Raw genomic sequence first — 15,158 nt, forward strand, 5'->3', positions numbered from 1 at the left:
CTTGAGGAAGATTGTTTCCTAATTTTCTAAGATATCACCACACTGATATCCAAAGGGGCTATACCAGCTTGCATTCCCACCAGCAATGTAATTTCTCTGTTTAGGTCTGTACTCCATATTTTTATTGGATTATTTGTTCTTTTGATGACCAATTTCTTGAGTTCTTTGTAAATTTTGGAGATCAGACCTCTGTCTGATGTGGGGTTAGTGAAGATCTATTCCCTTTCTGTAGGCTGTCATTTTGTCTTGTTGACCGTGTCCTTTGCTTTACAGAACCTTCTCATTTCAGGAGGTCCCATTTATTAATTGTTTCTCTCAGAGTCTGTGCTACTGAGGTTATTTTTAGGGAGTGGTCTCCTGTACCAATGCGTTCAAGTGTACTTCCCACTTTCTCTTCTATGAGGTTCAGTGTGGCTGGCTTTATGTTGAGGTCTTTGATCCATTTGGACTTGAGTTTTGTGCATGGTGATAGATAGGGGTCTATTTTCATTCTTCTACATGTTGACATCCAGTTATACCAGCACCACTTGTTAAATATGCTTTCTTTTTTCCATTTGATATTTTTTGCTTCTTTGTCAAAAATCAGGTGTTCAAAAGTGTGTGGATTGATATCCGGGTCTTCTATTCGGTCCATTGGTCCTCCTATCTGCTTTTATGCCAATACCAGGCTGTTTTCGGTACTGTAGCTCTGTAGTAGAGTTTGAAGTCAGGGATTGTGATGCCTCCAGAAATTCTTTTATTGTACAGGATTTTTTTTTTTTTTTGGCTATCCTGGGTTTTTTGCTTTTCCATATGAAGCTGAGTATTGTTCTTTCAAGGTCTTTGAAGAATTTTGCTGGGATTTTGATGGACATTGCATTGAATCTGTAGATTGCTTTTGGTTAAATTGCCATTTTTATTATGTTAATTCTACTTATCCAAGAGCATGGGAGATCTTTCCACTTTCTGGTGTCTTCTTTTAATTTCTTTCTTCAAAGATTTAAAGTTCTTGTCACACAAGTCTTCCTCTTGTTTGGTTAGAGTTACTCCAAGAAATTCTATGCTATTTGTGGCTACTGTGAAAGGTGATGTTTCTCTGATTTCTTTCCCAGCCCATTTATCATCTGTGTACAGGAGGGCTTCTAATTTTTTTTTATTTAATATTGTATCCTGCTACATTACTGAAAGTGTTTATGAGTTGTTTATGAAGTTCCTTGGTAGAATTTTTGGAGTCGCTTATGTAAACTATCAAATCATCAGCAAATGGTGAGAATTTGACTTCTTTTCTGATTTGTATCCCCTTGATCTCCTTTTGTTGTCTTATTGCCCTAGCTAGGACCTCAAGAACTATATTGAATAGATATGGAGAGAGTGGACAGCCTTGTCTTGTTCCTGATTTCAGTGGGATTACTATGAGTTTCTCTCCATTTAGTTTGATGTTGGCTGTTGGCTTGCTGTATATTGCCTTTATTATGTTTAGGTATGTTCCTTGTATCCCTGCTCTCGCCAAGACCTTTATCATCAAGGGATGTTGTATTTTGTCGAAAGCTTTTGCAGCATCTAATGAGATGATTATGTGTTTTTTATTATTCAGTTTATTTATATGGTAGATTATGTTGACAGATTTTCATATGTTGAACCATCCCTGAATCTCTGGGATGAAGCCGACTTGATCATGGTAGATGATGATAGTGATGTGTTCTTGGATTCGATTTGCCAGTATTTTATTTAGTATTTTTACATCAATGTTCTTGAGTGAGATTGGTCTGCAATTCTCTTTCTTAGTAATGTCTTTATGTGGTTTGGGTATCAGGATAATTGTAGCCTCATAAAAAGAGTTTGGCAGTGTTCCTTCTGTTTCTATTGTGTGGAACAATTTGAGAAGTATTGATATTAGTTCTCTGAAAATTTTGTAGAATTCTGTGCTAAAACCATCTGGTCCTGGGATTTTTTTGGTTGGGAGACTTTCGATGACTGTTTCTATTTTTTCAGCAGTTATAGGTCTGTTTAATTTGCTTATCTGGTCTTGATTTAATTATGGTAAGTGATATTTATCCAGAAAGTTGATCATTTCCTTTAAGTTTTCCAATTTTGTGGAGTACAGGTTTTTGAAATATGACCTAATGATTCTCTGTATTTCCTCCATGTCTGTTGTTATGTCCCCCTTTTCATTTTTGATTTTGTTAATTTAGATATTCTCTCTGCCTTTTGGTTAGTTTGGATAAAGGTTTGTCTATTTTGTTGACTTTCTCAAAGAACCAACTCTTTGTCTCATTGATCCTTTGTGTTGTTTTCTTTGTTTCTATTTTGTTAATTTCAGCTCACAATTTGATTATTTCCTGCCATCTAGTTGTCTTGGGTGAGTTTGCTTCTTTTTGTTCTAAAGTTTTCAAATGTTCTGTTAATTTACTAGTGTGGGATTTTTCCAGCTTCTTTATGTAGGCATTTATTGCTATGAACTTTCCCCTTAATACAGCTTTTATTGTGTCCAATAAATTAGGGTATGTTGTATGGTCATTTTCATTGAATTTTAGGAAGTCTTTCATTTCTCCCTTTATTTTTTCCTTGACCCATTGATGATTCAGCTGAGCATTGTTTAATTTCCATATATTTGTGGGCTTTCTGGATTTGTATTGCTGTTGAATTCTAGTTTTAAGCCACGGTGATCTGATAAGGTACATGGGGTTATTTCAATTTTTTTGTATCTGTTGAGGTTTGTTTTGTTACTGAGTATGTGGTCAACTTTTGAGAAGGTTCCATGAGGTGCTGAGAAGAAGGTATATTCTTTTCTGTTTGGATGGAATAGTTTATAGATGTCTGTTAAGCCCATTTGAGTCATAACATCTATTAGTTCCCTTATTTCTCTGTTCATTTTTTTGTCTGACTGACCTGTCCAGTGGTGAGAGTGGAGTGTTGAAGTCACCCACTATTAGTGTGTGGGGTTTAATGTATGAATTAAGCTTTAGAAATGCTTCTTTTACATATAAGGGTACCCTTGTATTTGGGGCATAGATGATCAGTATTAAGATTTCCTCTTGATGGATTCTTCCTGTGACTAATATGAAATGTCCTTCTTTGTCTCTTTTGATTGATTTTAGTTTAAAGTCTATTTTGTTAGATATTAGGATAGCTACACCAGCTTGTTTCTTAGGTCCATTTGATTGGAAAATTTTTTTCCCAACCCTTTATTCTGGGGCGACAGATCATACCTTCTACAAGACCTCTAAGGCTCTATCCTCTATCGAAGTTGAGATTATCATGGAAGAATGCAGTATCTAAAATGGAGAAAGCAACCCAGCTACCAGGAGGTTTACCACCACTGCCTTCAGCCTAAAGCACCAAATGCCTGAGACCCACCAACTTAACCCACTTGCAGGTCTCATTCCTCTCTTCTTAGAATGCTCGATCCTGGTTTCTATGGAAATGCCCTGGAGTTTTTTCTAGACTTACTTTATTAAAATACCACTTACATCCACCGGCCATTCTTCTTCTACCTCATCATGTTTTATTTTCTTCACACAACTTCTGGAGAGGCTGTTTGGTTGGCTGGTTGTTTCGTGTGCCTTGGTGATCACATGGAGATCACAGAAAAACTTGGTGGAGTCTGTTCTCTCCTTCCAACTTATGCAGGTTCCAGGAACTGAACTCAGACTGCAAGGCATGCCCAACAAGCTCACTTAATCAACAAACCATCCCAGAAGCCTTGTGTTGTTTTTGTGAGACAGGGTCTCACATAGCCTGGTCTTAAACTCACTGGCCTTTTTCAAGGTCATCCTTCTGCCTCCGCCTCCTTAGTGCTAGGATTACAGGCAAGTGCCACTAAACCTAGTTTATGTGTTACTAGGGTATCTTAGGGCTTCTATAGCTGCAACAAAACACCATGACCACAAAGCAAGTTGGGGAGGGCTTACATGCCCACATTGCTATTCACCATTGAAGAAAGTCAGGACAAGAACTCAAGAAGGGCAGGATCTTAGAGGCACGAGCCAATGCAGAAGTCATGGAGGGATGTTACTTACTGGCTTGCTTCCCCTGACTTCCTCAGCCTGCTTTCTTATAGAAACCAGGACCACTAGCCCAGATAATGCCACCCACAATGGGCTGAGTCCTCTCCTGTTGATCACTAATTGAGAAAATGCCTTACAGCTGGACCTCATGAAGGCATTTCCTCGGCTGAGGCTCCATCCTCTCTGATGACTCTAGCTTGTGACATTGACACACAAAACCAGCCAGTACATGGGGACTGAACCAGGGGTTGGTGTATGGTAGACAGGCCCTCTACCAACTGATCTACAGATGTTTCACAATCTAAAATAAGCTTGTTTAGCATTTACTGATTTTTTTATTGACTTTTATACCTAACAGGCTAAAAGAGTTATTCCTTTGATCCCCTCAAATGAAAGCCTGTGAGAATAGAAGCCCTGAGTTTTGTCTATTGCCTCATCTTCAATGTCTACCACAGGACCCAGCACATCACAGTACCAATAATGGAAGACAGAAGAGAGAACAGAATGAGAATGCTGGACATGTCACATTTGGCCCCAATCCATGGAATTAGCAGAAGGGTCGAGAAAGAACCCTGACTCCTGCAGAAGTCTCAATAACCATCAAAGTTGGACTGTCTCCAGAATAAAATTCAGCCTCTGATTTCACCATTTTCTGGGCTCTGTGAATTTAAGGATTACAGGGGGCTCCTTTCTCTCCCAGTTCACCTTGTACCCAACACAGGATTGGTCTTTTAGAATCAAGTCCTGTAGGATTTCCTCTTGTTGACATGCTTAGACTGATGAGCATAAATTCCAGTTTAATTCCATTTGTAACAGTAGGTAGGTACGACTGGAGGGTACCCATGGTGTGAGCCTTTCTCTGCTCTCAGAAAAGAACAGGGAGGCTGGTCAAAGAAGAGGAGTTCCTGATGCCATGTCCAGCATGAGGAATTCCAGCCACCCATTAAGTCTTAGAAATGCCAGCTCCCTTCCCATTGTATAACAGCCTCAAACATTTGCCAGCCTGGCATAATCATTTCACAAGGGAAATATATTCCAAATAAATGGGCCAAAAGAAGAAATGAACACAGCAGACAAAATATCAAAAATGTGATATGAATTAAATCAGAAACCTTTCTCTAATGTCCCAAGATACTGAAGGGGCACTCTGTTCTCATCTCACCCTGACTGATCTTACTTCTTCAAAATTCCTAATGGATACAGACTTGTTCATTGCTTGAGTTTCTGTTCCTCTGTGGCTAGAAAATGGAAAAACACAAGCTATTTATTTCAGACATCAGAAAAGTAGCCAGAGCCCTTTGAGACTGCATGTAGACGGCGTCTGACTGGCCAATCACACAATTTCAGAAACCAGCAGCAAGCCAGCAGAAGAGAAAACACAGGCCAAATCCACAGCATCCTGTTTAAGGCAGTACCATCCATCATTACTCACCAGTGGCTTGGATACTGTGTGCTAGCTGACAAAGGAGATTTCCCACAGATGCAGGGACTCTCAGACAGCCACAGAGCACAGAATGAAGGTGCTAAGCCTCTGCCTCCCCATAATAGTAAACAAGCCATTCTCCCAAAGATTGCTTCACATGTGTGGCCTGCAGAAAAATGGCCCCAAAAGATATCCATGTCTTGGTCCCCTTGGAAAGGAATCGTGACTCACAGGGTAAGACCAAGAGAACACAGGTTAAAAAGTTTTTCAGATGTGGTTCATGTTAAGGGTACTTCTACAGGGAGAGCACCCTGGAATATTCAGCTAGATCTAGCCCACCACAGGAACCTCTAAAACTCAAGTGGAAGGGTTAAAGAAGGGGTGGTTCTCAGCCTCCCTAATGCTGTGACCCTTCAATACAGTTCATGTTGTGGTGACCCCTAACCATAAAATCATTTTCATTGTTACTTCATAACTGTATTTTTGCTACTGTTATGAATTGTAATGTAAATATTTGTTATTTCCAATGACCACTGTGAAAGGGTCAGTCATCCTGGGTTTGCAACCCACAGGTTGGGAACTACTGAGTTAAAAGGCTGTGGGAAGGATTGATTCATTGCTGATTTGAATGAGAAAGGCAGCTGATAGCCAAAGACTACAGCACAGGTCAGGAGCAGAAGGTGGCCCTCTGTTTACAGCCCAAAAGAAAATAGTAACCTTGGGCCCACAACCAAAGGGAATGAATTCTGCCAACAACTCAAAGAAGGAAACATTTCTACACTCCAGCCTCGAGAACAGCAACTCCACAATGTCTGATTTTACTCTTATGCCAGATGCTGATCTGTGGTGCTCTCCCAGAATAAAAGTATCAAAGCTGCCAAATTGAAGTCTGATAAATTGGGTTTGGAGAATTTGGGTTCTGTTGGGGTTTTGTTGTTGTTATGCTGTTCTTGCAGGGAACCTGAGTTCAGTTCCCAGCACCCACATCAGGCTGCTCAAAACCACCTATAACTCCAGCTCCAAGGTACCCACATATAAGGGCACAAAGACACATATATAAATAAAAAAGTTAAGTATTTTAAAGACAAAATTGCATGTTTTCTCTCCTGTGTGGATACTAGACTCTATACATTACACGTGCACAGACGCTATGAAAGCAGAAGCGAAGCTACCTAAGGCAGCAAAGGAAACGGCGGGGGGAGGGGGGCGTGTGTAAGGACAGGATAGTGAGTGTGGGAGAGAATACACACTTGCATAAAAATAGCTTTATCTAACCCAATGTAAAACTTTCCGCAATTTTTAAATGTTAAAAATAAAATTAAAGAAACAAAGGGTGATCATTTCAGAAGTCCCGTGCTTATTTCCGAAGGTGACAGACAGACCGGGCTTTTGTTCTGTCACTTCCAACATCCCTAGCCGCACCTCAGAGCAATTAAATGAAGTCTAGGACAAAAAGGAAGTCCCACCACTGAGTTAAGGTTTTGGGGACCTGAGAAGGAGAAGTACAACATGCTGTTAGCAATGTCTGCCTGGGGCAGGCATCACGAGTAGCAACACCTACCAGGCCCTTGTCATTATTGATTCAAACTAATTCAGGAAGTATGGAGTTTACTTCTTTCCTCTCTCCCCCTCCCTCTGCTAATCCATTTATAACGGGTCACCAGCAAGTCATATCCAGTCAGGCAATCAGAATCCAAATCAATGGATAATGAAGCTATATCTATATACAACAAAAATTGTAAGCATACAGTTTGAATCAGGCTTGCCAGTATCTAATGTGCAGGCAGTTCTAATTCTGATCTGCTCCCCCCCCCCCGCCCCATCTCTTGGCTACCTTGCACTTAGCCTTTAACATCCTGGTCCTTCTTGAGGATCACCTTCTACCTTTAAAAAGTACTTTAAGGGATCTGGGGGTCCCTGATGATCCACAAGCATAGTGGCTGATGAAGTCTCACTTAATCTCTCCCATGTCATCCTGCAGCTTATACAAGATTTGATCCCATTTCTGCAGGATTTGGAGAAGTTTGAAGGCTATATACTGAAGCCAGACTGTACCCTGCCACTGACTTCCTGTGTGACCATGGATGAGTTATTTTCTCCAGAGCTCAGTTCGCTCACTTATTAAGTGGAAGAAATGACAGTCCTTCCCTAATAGGATTAGAGTAGAGACTAGATGAAACAGTGCGTGTAAACGCTCAGAATTATGCCTGTATCACAGGAAGCACCAATCAACATCAAGTAGAATTATCATTCAGAACATGTGGCCAGGATGCGGGGCTGGGGTATCACAAGGTGCAGTGATGCCAGCATCTATCCTTGTCTTAGTCACTGTTCTATTGTTGGGAAGAGACACCATGACCAAGGCAACTCTTATAAAAAAGGAAGGAAGGAAGGAAGGAAGGAAGGAAGGAAGGAAGGAAGGAAGGAAGGAAGGAAAGAAAGAAAGAAAGAAACCTTTTAATTGGGGGCTGGCTTACAGTTTCAGAGGATTAGTCCATAGTCACCACGGTGGGAAGCAGGCAGGCATGCTGAGAGCTTTATATTCTAATCCACAGGCAGCTGGAGGAGTGTCTTTTGCAACCTCAAAGCCCACTCCCAGTGACACACTTCCTCCAACAAGGCCACACCTACTCCAATCATCTTAATCCTTCTAATCCTTTGCAAACTGTTCAACTCCCTGGTGACTAAGTATTCAAATATATGAGCCTACGGTGGCCATTCTCTTCAAACCACCACACTCCTATAAACCACGGGAATGGGGAGTGCACTGGTGTCTATCTTTATAATGTGATAGAAGCAAACCCAGTGTAAGGCCAGGCAAAGCAAAGATCCTGTTTCTTTGGAGATATCCGATTCATTTGTATGTTTTAATCCATAAGGAAGAAACAGAAGCATGTTTTAAGACAAGATCAGAGCACAGTTGGGAAAGCAGCTGAGGTTGCCTTGGCCCCTCATCACCTTGTCATGTCCCCCACTAGGGACCAGCATCTGACCCAGCCACAGAGTTTGCACTTCGGTTCGTGTCTCGGACACCTTGCCACAGCTTTTCACAGAGTTCTCCAGCTACACCACAGGAAGGAGGGGGAATCCCCAGACTTTCTGTACAACAGAGCCTAGGGTTCTGAGGTTCTTAGGGGTCAGCTTCAGGAACTCCAGATAGCTTGACTTGTCACCCTATGGGTGACTCACAACCCCAGGGTGGCTGCAACAGAGAAACACTTGTGGCTTTTTCAGTTCTCACCACAGAAGTCTGTAATGGCCTAAAACTCAGCTGGGCTTTCTTGTGTGCATTCAGACAGTGGTGAGTGTCTTGCACAACCCAAAGAACACACGCTATGGTTACCACAGACAAATAGGCGTCTGTCCCACTCTACTTCCTTATTTTACATATGAGGAAGACTGGGTACAGAGAAGGGAAATGCCCCAGTCATGGCAGCTCTGAGATCTCCTACTCCCCAGAAATGTTCTTCCCATTCCACTCTGGGAGGCCTTGCTCTCCCCCAGACGATTTCTCTCCTGAATGGCACAGCAGATCACAGCGGATGCTCGGATGCTCTGGTGATCTTTCACTGGTGAATAACAGCAGCTCTACCATAACAGCCCTGGGCTTTGAGTAATTTGGTATTCACTGTCTGCCCACAGACCAGAGAACTGCCAGCCACAGGGTTCTGCTAGTCACGAAAAAAAAAGGGGGGGGGGACGGCTACATAAAAGCCCATCCAGACTGCTGGATCAGAAAACTCCCTGACATTTGCACAGATTTTGATGGTTCACCTTCCATCCTTTACTCGGTGAACTATCCGGAGCACCTACTATCTACCAGACCCTGTGCCAGGTCCTGGGCACGCCTCAGAAACGAGGACAGATGGGCTGTCCCTACAAAGAACTGAAGAGGGGCTGAGGGGTCCAAAGGAACCAGTAAGGCAGAAACTAAGTTCTAACAACAAATAACCTGGAGAAGTGGATGCTTCCACGGTGTTTCCATTTCTAGTCTGAAAGGATATTTTCCCCATTCCACTGTGACTAAACAGTTCATTGAGACGATGATGAAGTAACTGGAGGCAGCACCTAGGTTAGAAGCCAGCAGTCTTCAGGACAAACTGCCGGCTCCAGATATTCCGGACTCTGATGACCTGTTGTTTCTGTGGATGCCCAACCCCTGCGCTGTGCTCGGGCGCACCGGGGTTCAGGAGCTGAGCTGGGACACCCAGCCCGGAGGGCAGGAGCCGCGAAGTCTGAGGGAGAACGGAAAGGCAGAAGTAGAGAAATAGTAGAGAAGCCCATCTGCGAGTGAGCGGGGGTTCACCACGGCCTGCTGAGAGGCCCAAGACTGTGGGCAGAAGGTGGCTAGAACTTAAGTGGCTGACAGTTGAGGTAAAAGACAAGGATGGGAAAAAGAAAACTCCAAAGTAGCAAGGCAGGAGACGGCAAGGGGTAAGGGCTAGTAGGGTAGTCTCCAATCGGGACAGCCCCGCTCAGCTGGAGCCCCACAACAAAAGACGCCCTTCGGTTTCACTCACCCTCGATCCGATCCCGATCCGCGTTTAGACTTTATAGCAGCAACCGGTGCTTTTCCGGGTCCCGAGCAGCTTCAAGCTACCCCAGCTCTGGAACCTCAGCCCTGCTAGCGTTGGGAACGGGCTCCGGCTCCGAGTCCGGGAGCGCGCAGGAGCGGCAGGGATGCGTGCTGAGCTCTGAGAGCCCCGCGCGCCGCACACGGATGAATCTGGAATGCACAGCCGCTAGGGACCGCCCCGGAAAGACTGAGCCCCCAGCCTCAGCGCAAAGCGTGCTCTGCTCCTCCCAGCCTCCCCAGGACTGCTGTGAAGAAATGAACCCGGACAGACTCAAGAAATGTGCGGCTCCCCCGGATCAGTACTCTCAACCTGTAGCCTTCAACAAGTCTCTTCGTTCGGGGGAGGGGGAGGACTTCCGCCCTCTGAGATAAACAGAGGGGCGAGCCTACAGCATGTCCCCAAGATCCTTTCCAACAATGTTTGGATTCAGGCCGTACCATGTCCTGTACAAAGATCTTAAGTAAGATCTTTGCTTGCCTCTGTGTTAAACTGGGATAACAGCACTAGCCCTCTTTGTGAAGGCAGACTTAAAAGGTCCAGTGTGAAGCTAGTTGGTGGCCTGCCATAACACACCTCCATGTATTGTTTATTTTGTGATAACATGAAAGTCCAAGGTGATCAACACCCCATTAGAATTCAGATCTGAGAGGCTGCCACTCCCTCTTTGTTAGTGATCCACTTTCCACTAGCGCAGTGCCAACTCCGCAGTCTCCTGCCCGACTCTACAATGGGATGAAGGGGGACCTCCATTCATCTTTTTTTTTAAATTTATTTGTTTGTGAGACAGGGTTCCTCTACACTGACTGTCCTCTGTTGCTGTATATACCAGCTGGCCTCTGCCCGGGATTAAAGACGTCGCATTTCCATTCGTCTAATTGCATAGCATTTCCTTCCATCTAACTCTTATGGAGTGGGGCTCACAGGCAGAGGCTACTAGCACCTTAAAAAAGTTGTGTTTCTCCCCTTTTCTAAGGCATATAGCAGCCATGCTGACTTGCCCAGGCTGACATTTGATCTGGTGTAAGCCTTGCCTTTTATCTCCCCACACATACACACTGTTTCCTCCCACTCAGAGATGAGGTCAGCAGAAACAAGTCATTACCAGAAGCTTTAGAGCCAGCACCATGAGGACGAAGCGGATAAGCACGGAAAATAACTGGAGGAAAATTCTAAGAGTGCAGTCCAATTCTAAGTGCTAAAGGAAGTCATAATACAGAATGTTCCCTTATTACTGGAACAGGATGGGGTGATCCTTCAGGTGGGCAACTAGTAACTGAATGTGTCCTGCCATGACTGTTGGCTTCACTCTTTGAGACAGGGCTGGAGCCAGCAATCAGGTGGTTAGCAGAGTATCTGAATCTTTAATATTTATTTGTCCTGAGACCCAAACAGAGGGTTAAAAAAGAAAAAGTCTTGAATTCTGTACCAGAGGCATATGGCATGTCTGTTGCCCATCTGAACTGCTCTTGAATAACAGTTAAATAACTGCTCTAAATAACACTGCACCCTTTCACATACACACACGAATACTCCATTGTGGGGATAACAAGGTATGTTTGTTTGGAAATTAGAAAACTCGATTTCTGAGTATGTCACTCTGTAGCTAAAGGATATTAAATGTCTTGCTTGCTTTCTCCACTTGTAAAGTAATAAAATAAGAACTACCCATCTATCCTGTCTGATACAGATATGAATAAAGAATCTATTCATGTATCTCTTTACTTAAGACTTGACTATCTCAACACTCTAGACATAAAGAAGATAAACTCTTTGCATACATCTTGCTAAGAAACAGATCAAATGCAATCTCCACGGCGGAATGCTGCTGTCACATCATCTTGTTTTATCATCTTTGTGGTTTCACAAACTGATAACATCCCATTCATTTATTTCTTAGGAAACTAAAATACAAAAACATTGTTCAACAAGCAAAGCACATGCACACACACACATCTTTGTATACTGTTTTTGTATGCTTGACAAATCTTTAAGCTTTTTTTCTATGTATCTGTTCTATTTACCACCTTATAAAATGCAGAAGGAACATGTCACCATAGGAAGTTTTATTATAGTTGTACAGTTGTTTTTAACTTTTGCTAGCCAACTAAATGTTTCCATATTCCATACTCATTGCTTGCCCAGAGTTAGCTCTGTGAGGAAACAAGAGCTAGAGACACTCACTGGTTTTGTGCTTTATATGAATTAGTGAGCCAAACTAAGAATGGAAACATAAATATTGTATTTGTATATGTGATGAGTATAGTTTGATTTATCAATTAAACCATCAGTAATTTTGTATATGAATATGTCATAATGTGAATGATAAGTAAAAGACAAAAACTGAATGAGTGACTTGTAGAAGCTTGAGAAAAAGAAAATTCTGTTTCTACTAATTAGCTTTTAAGATCTTTAGTTGGACCTAGAGGTGCACACCTTTAATGCCAACAGAGTTAGGAAGATTTCTGTGAGTTCAAGGCCAGTCTGATCTATACAGTCAAAAACACAAACAAAGACCATGTCTCAAAAAGAAAAAAAAAACTAAAAACTAAAAACTTTAAAGGAAGTGAATTCTTTATTGTCAATTGCTATATTAATGTAAGAGAAGGATGTTTTTTCTCTGTATTAAAATGACAAACTTGATATGGCAATGCATGTCCTATAACATAGTGCTCATGTGGTTGAAGCAGGAGGAGTGCCAAGAGCTGGGTACCAAGCTGGGCTATTGAGTTCATCCCTAAAAACTAAAAAATCAAAGGAATACAGAAAGAGAGAGAAAGAGATCCTGTGCTGTTCACCTTGCTATTAACAAGAGACAGTAAAGACTGTTCTTTACACTCCACACAATCCAGTCAAATAGGAGTAAGTTTGTGCTCTTTCTGCTGACTTTGTCAGGCCTTTGACTATTTAAAACAAACATCAGAAACAGCAGCCCAGGTCCCTCATTTCAGAAATAATTGATGCTCTTATAATTACCGCTTCAGTCACATTTCAGTCTAACAATAGGGTGTCATTAGTCCTATTAACAGTTTCTGTAGCTGCAGCCATTCTTTGTTCCCAGGCATTCATGCTTCTGTCTCGCAGTGGTGACTATTCTCTTCTGAAAACTATTCTATGCTGCTTTCCCAAGATCAGCTCCTGGGTAAAGGTGTTGCTCGGTGGCAGAGCACTTGTCTAGCATGCATGTTGCCCTGGATTCAACCCAAATACTACAAAAAAAATAAAAAACCCTCAATGCCCAAGATCAGTTGCAGAATTTAGAAAGACATAATTGTGAATGTGTTTTTATATGCCAGCTATCTTTGCAGCTTCCTTCCTGGATGAATAAATTACTAAGTGTTGTGGAATATTAATTTAAGATGTGTTACATTTATTTATGCTGTGTAAAATCTGTTTAATAATACAAAGATGTATTGCATTCTTTTATGTTGCATTTGTTTAACTCTGCGAAGCTGTGTTACTTTGCCTGTCGAAAACACCTGATTGGGCTAATTAAGAACCGAAAAGCCAATAGTGAGGCAAGAGAAAGAACAGGCAGAGCTGGCAGGCAGAGAAAATCAACAGAAGGAGAAATCTGGGAAAAGAAAGACCAAGGAGCAAGAAAAGGAGAGGAGAACTCCAGGGGCCAGCCACCCAGTTACACAGTAAGCCATGGAGTAAGAAGTAAAGAAAGCTATGCAGAAAAAGAGAAAGATAAAAGCTCAGAGGAAAAAGATAAATGAGATAATTTAAGTTAAGAAAAACTGGCTAGAAACAAGCCAAGCTAAGGCCAGGCATTCATAAGTAAGAATAAGTCTCCGTGTATATATTTATTTGGGAGCTGGGTAGTAGGTCCCCCAAAGAGCAAAAAGCCAAAAGAATAAAAAAAATGCAATTAAGTACTTGGTATTTCTACCATATGCTATATAACTCACAAGCAGGAGCAATGCTGAAATTTATCACGTATGTTTGATATATATTAATATTCATTTATTAGCTTAATAATCCCAGAATGACATTATGTATTAATCACATGAGATGGTATAATCCATCCAACTAAAGAAGTAAATTTGCTCTCCCTATGTTACTTTTGTGTATGTGTATGTAGTAGAGACTGAATGAGCCCACAGAACCTCACACATGCTAGGCAAGTACTCTATTACTAAGCTACATATCCTGGCCCCTATGTTACTCTTTGAAGTTATCATTGTCCTCAACTCTGTAGTATGTTCTTGTCCTTAAGCAAACACTGTCAAATTCTACAACCCAATAGAGAATGTCATCCTCTTTTGTCTAATATAGTTGTCTCTTGACATAAACTATCGAACTTTTAGTTTGGTCAAACCAGATGGCTTTCAGTCGCTTCCCCTACTATCCTGAACATCAAAGCTACATGCTAAATAGTCTTCAACGGGGAAAACAACCTCAGGGTCTTGGTAGCACTTTTCACTGGAATAGACTTAAGAGTTAAGTTTCTCAGTATTGTGGTCAAAAGCAGACATCCATGAACTAAAACACAGGACTACATCAGGATTGCTAAGTCAGAAGCACACCGCTAATATATGAAGAAAGCATAAATCACATATGCCTGGTAAGCCAATGAGAGAAATCAAATGATAGCTGTTTTGGAATACTGCTAGATTTGTTTTGAAATGCTTTTCCATGTACATAAGGTACTGTTCTTTTTCATACACTTTAACTAGTTATGAGTATTCAAACTGAATACTAATTTGAAAAAATGAGACATTTTGAGGTTTTTAGCTACTTCCTGTATAACTATACATTTGATACAATGAAATAAACACTGACGTGTTGGAGCTTGGCTAACGGTAGTATAAAATATGCATCGTCTTGACACTGCCTTATTTTAAATAAGAAATGACACTGAAAATCTATACTGATAACATTCTTGGTCAAGATACTAAATATACAAATTTAAGATATGATTCTTTTAAAATCTGAAAATAGGGCTGGTGAAATGGCTTAGCAGGTAAAGGTTCTTGCTTCACAAATCTGATGACCTGCGCTGGGTCACAGGATTCCAGAGGGGAAGGAAAGAATCAACTCCCAAAATTTGTCCTCTGACCTCTGCACAATGTCAAGTCACACGTGTACCAAGACTCTCTGTCTCTCTGTCTCTGTCTCTGTCTCTGTCTCTCTCTCTCTCTCTCTCTCTCTCTCTCTCACACACACACA

General features: G+C 41.7%; 1 protein-coding gene across 5 annotated transcripts in view; it reads right to left on the reverse strand.

The window, feature by feature from the left end:
• The window catches only part of Smim3 (small integral membrane protein 3), a 60,886-nt gene that overhangs the window by 21,374 nt on the left and 24,354 nt on the right, over window positions 1-15,158 (reverse strand). The window contains exon 1 of one of the 5 annotated variants that reach the window (XM_038330275.1): window positions 9,930-10,411. The exons of 3 other annotated variants lie outside the window; for them this stretch is intronic. The gene's annotated coding sequence lies outside the window, so the exon portion shown is untranslated. Of the gene's footprint in view, window positions 1-9,929; window positions 10,412-15,158 lie in introns of those variants that run through there. One more of the 5 variants, XM_038330272.1, reaches the window with a different exon arrangement.

The sequence above is a fragment of the Arvicola amphibius genome, chromosome 5 (assembly GCF_903992535.2).
Source record: "Arvicola amphibius chromosome 5, mArvAmp1.2, whole genome shotgun sequence".
NCBI lineage: Eukaryota > Metazoa > Chordata > Mammalia > Rodentia > Cricetidae > Arvicola > Arvicola amphibius.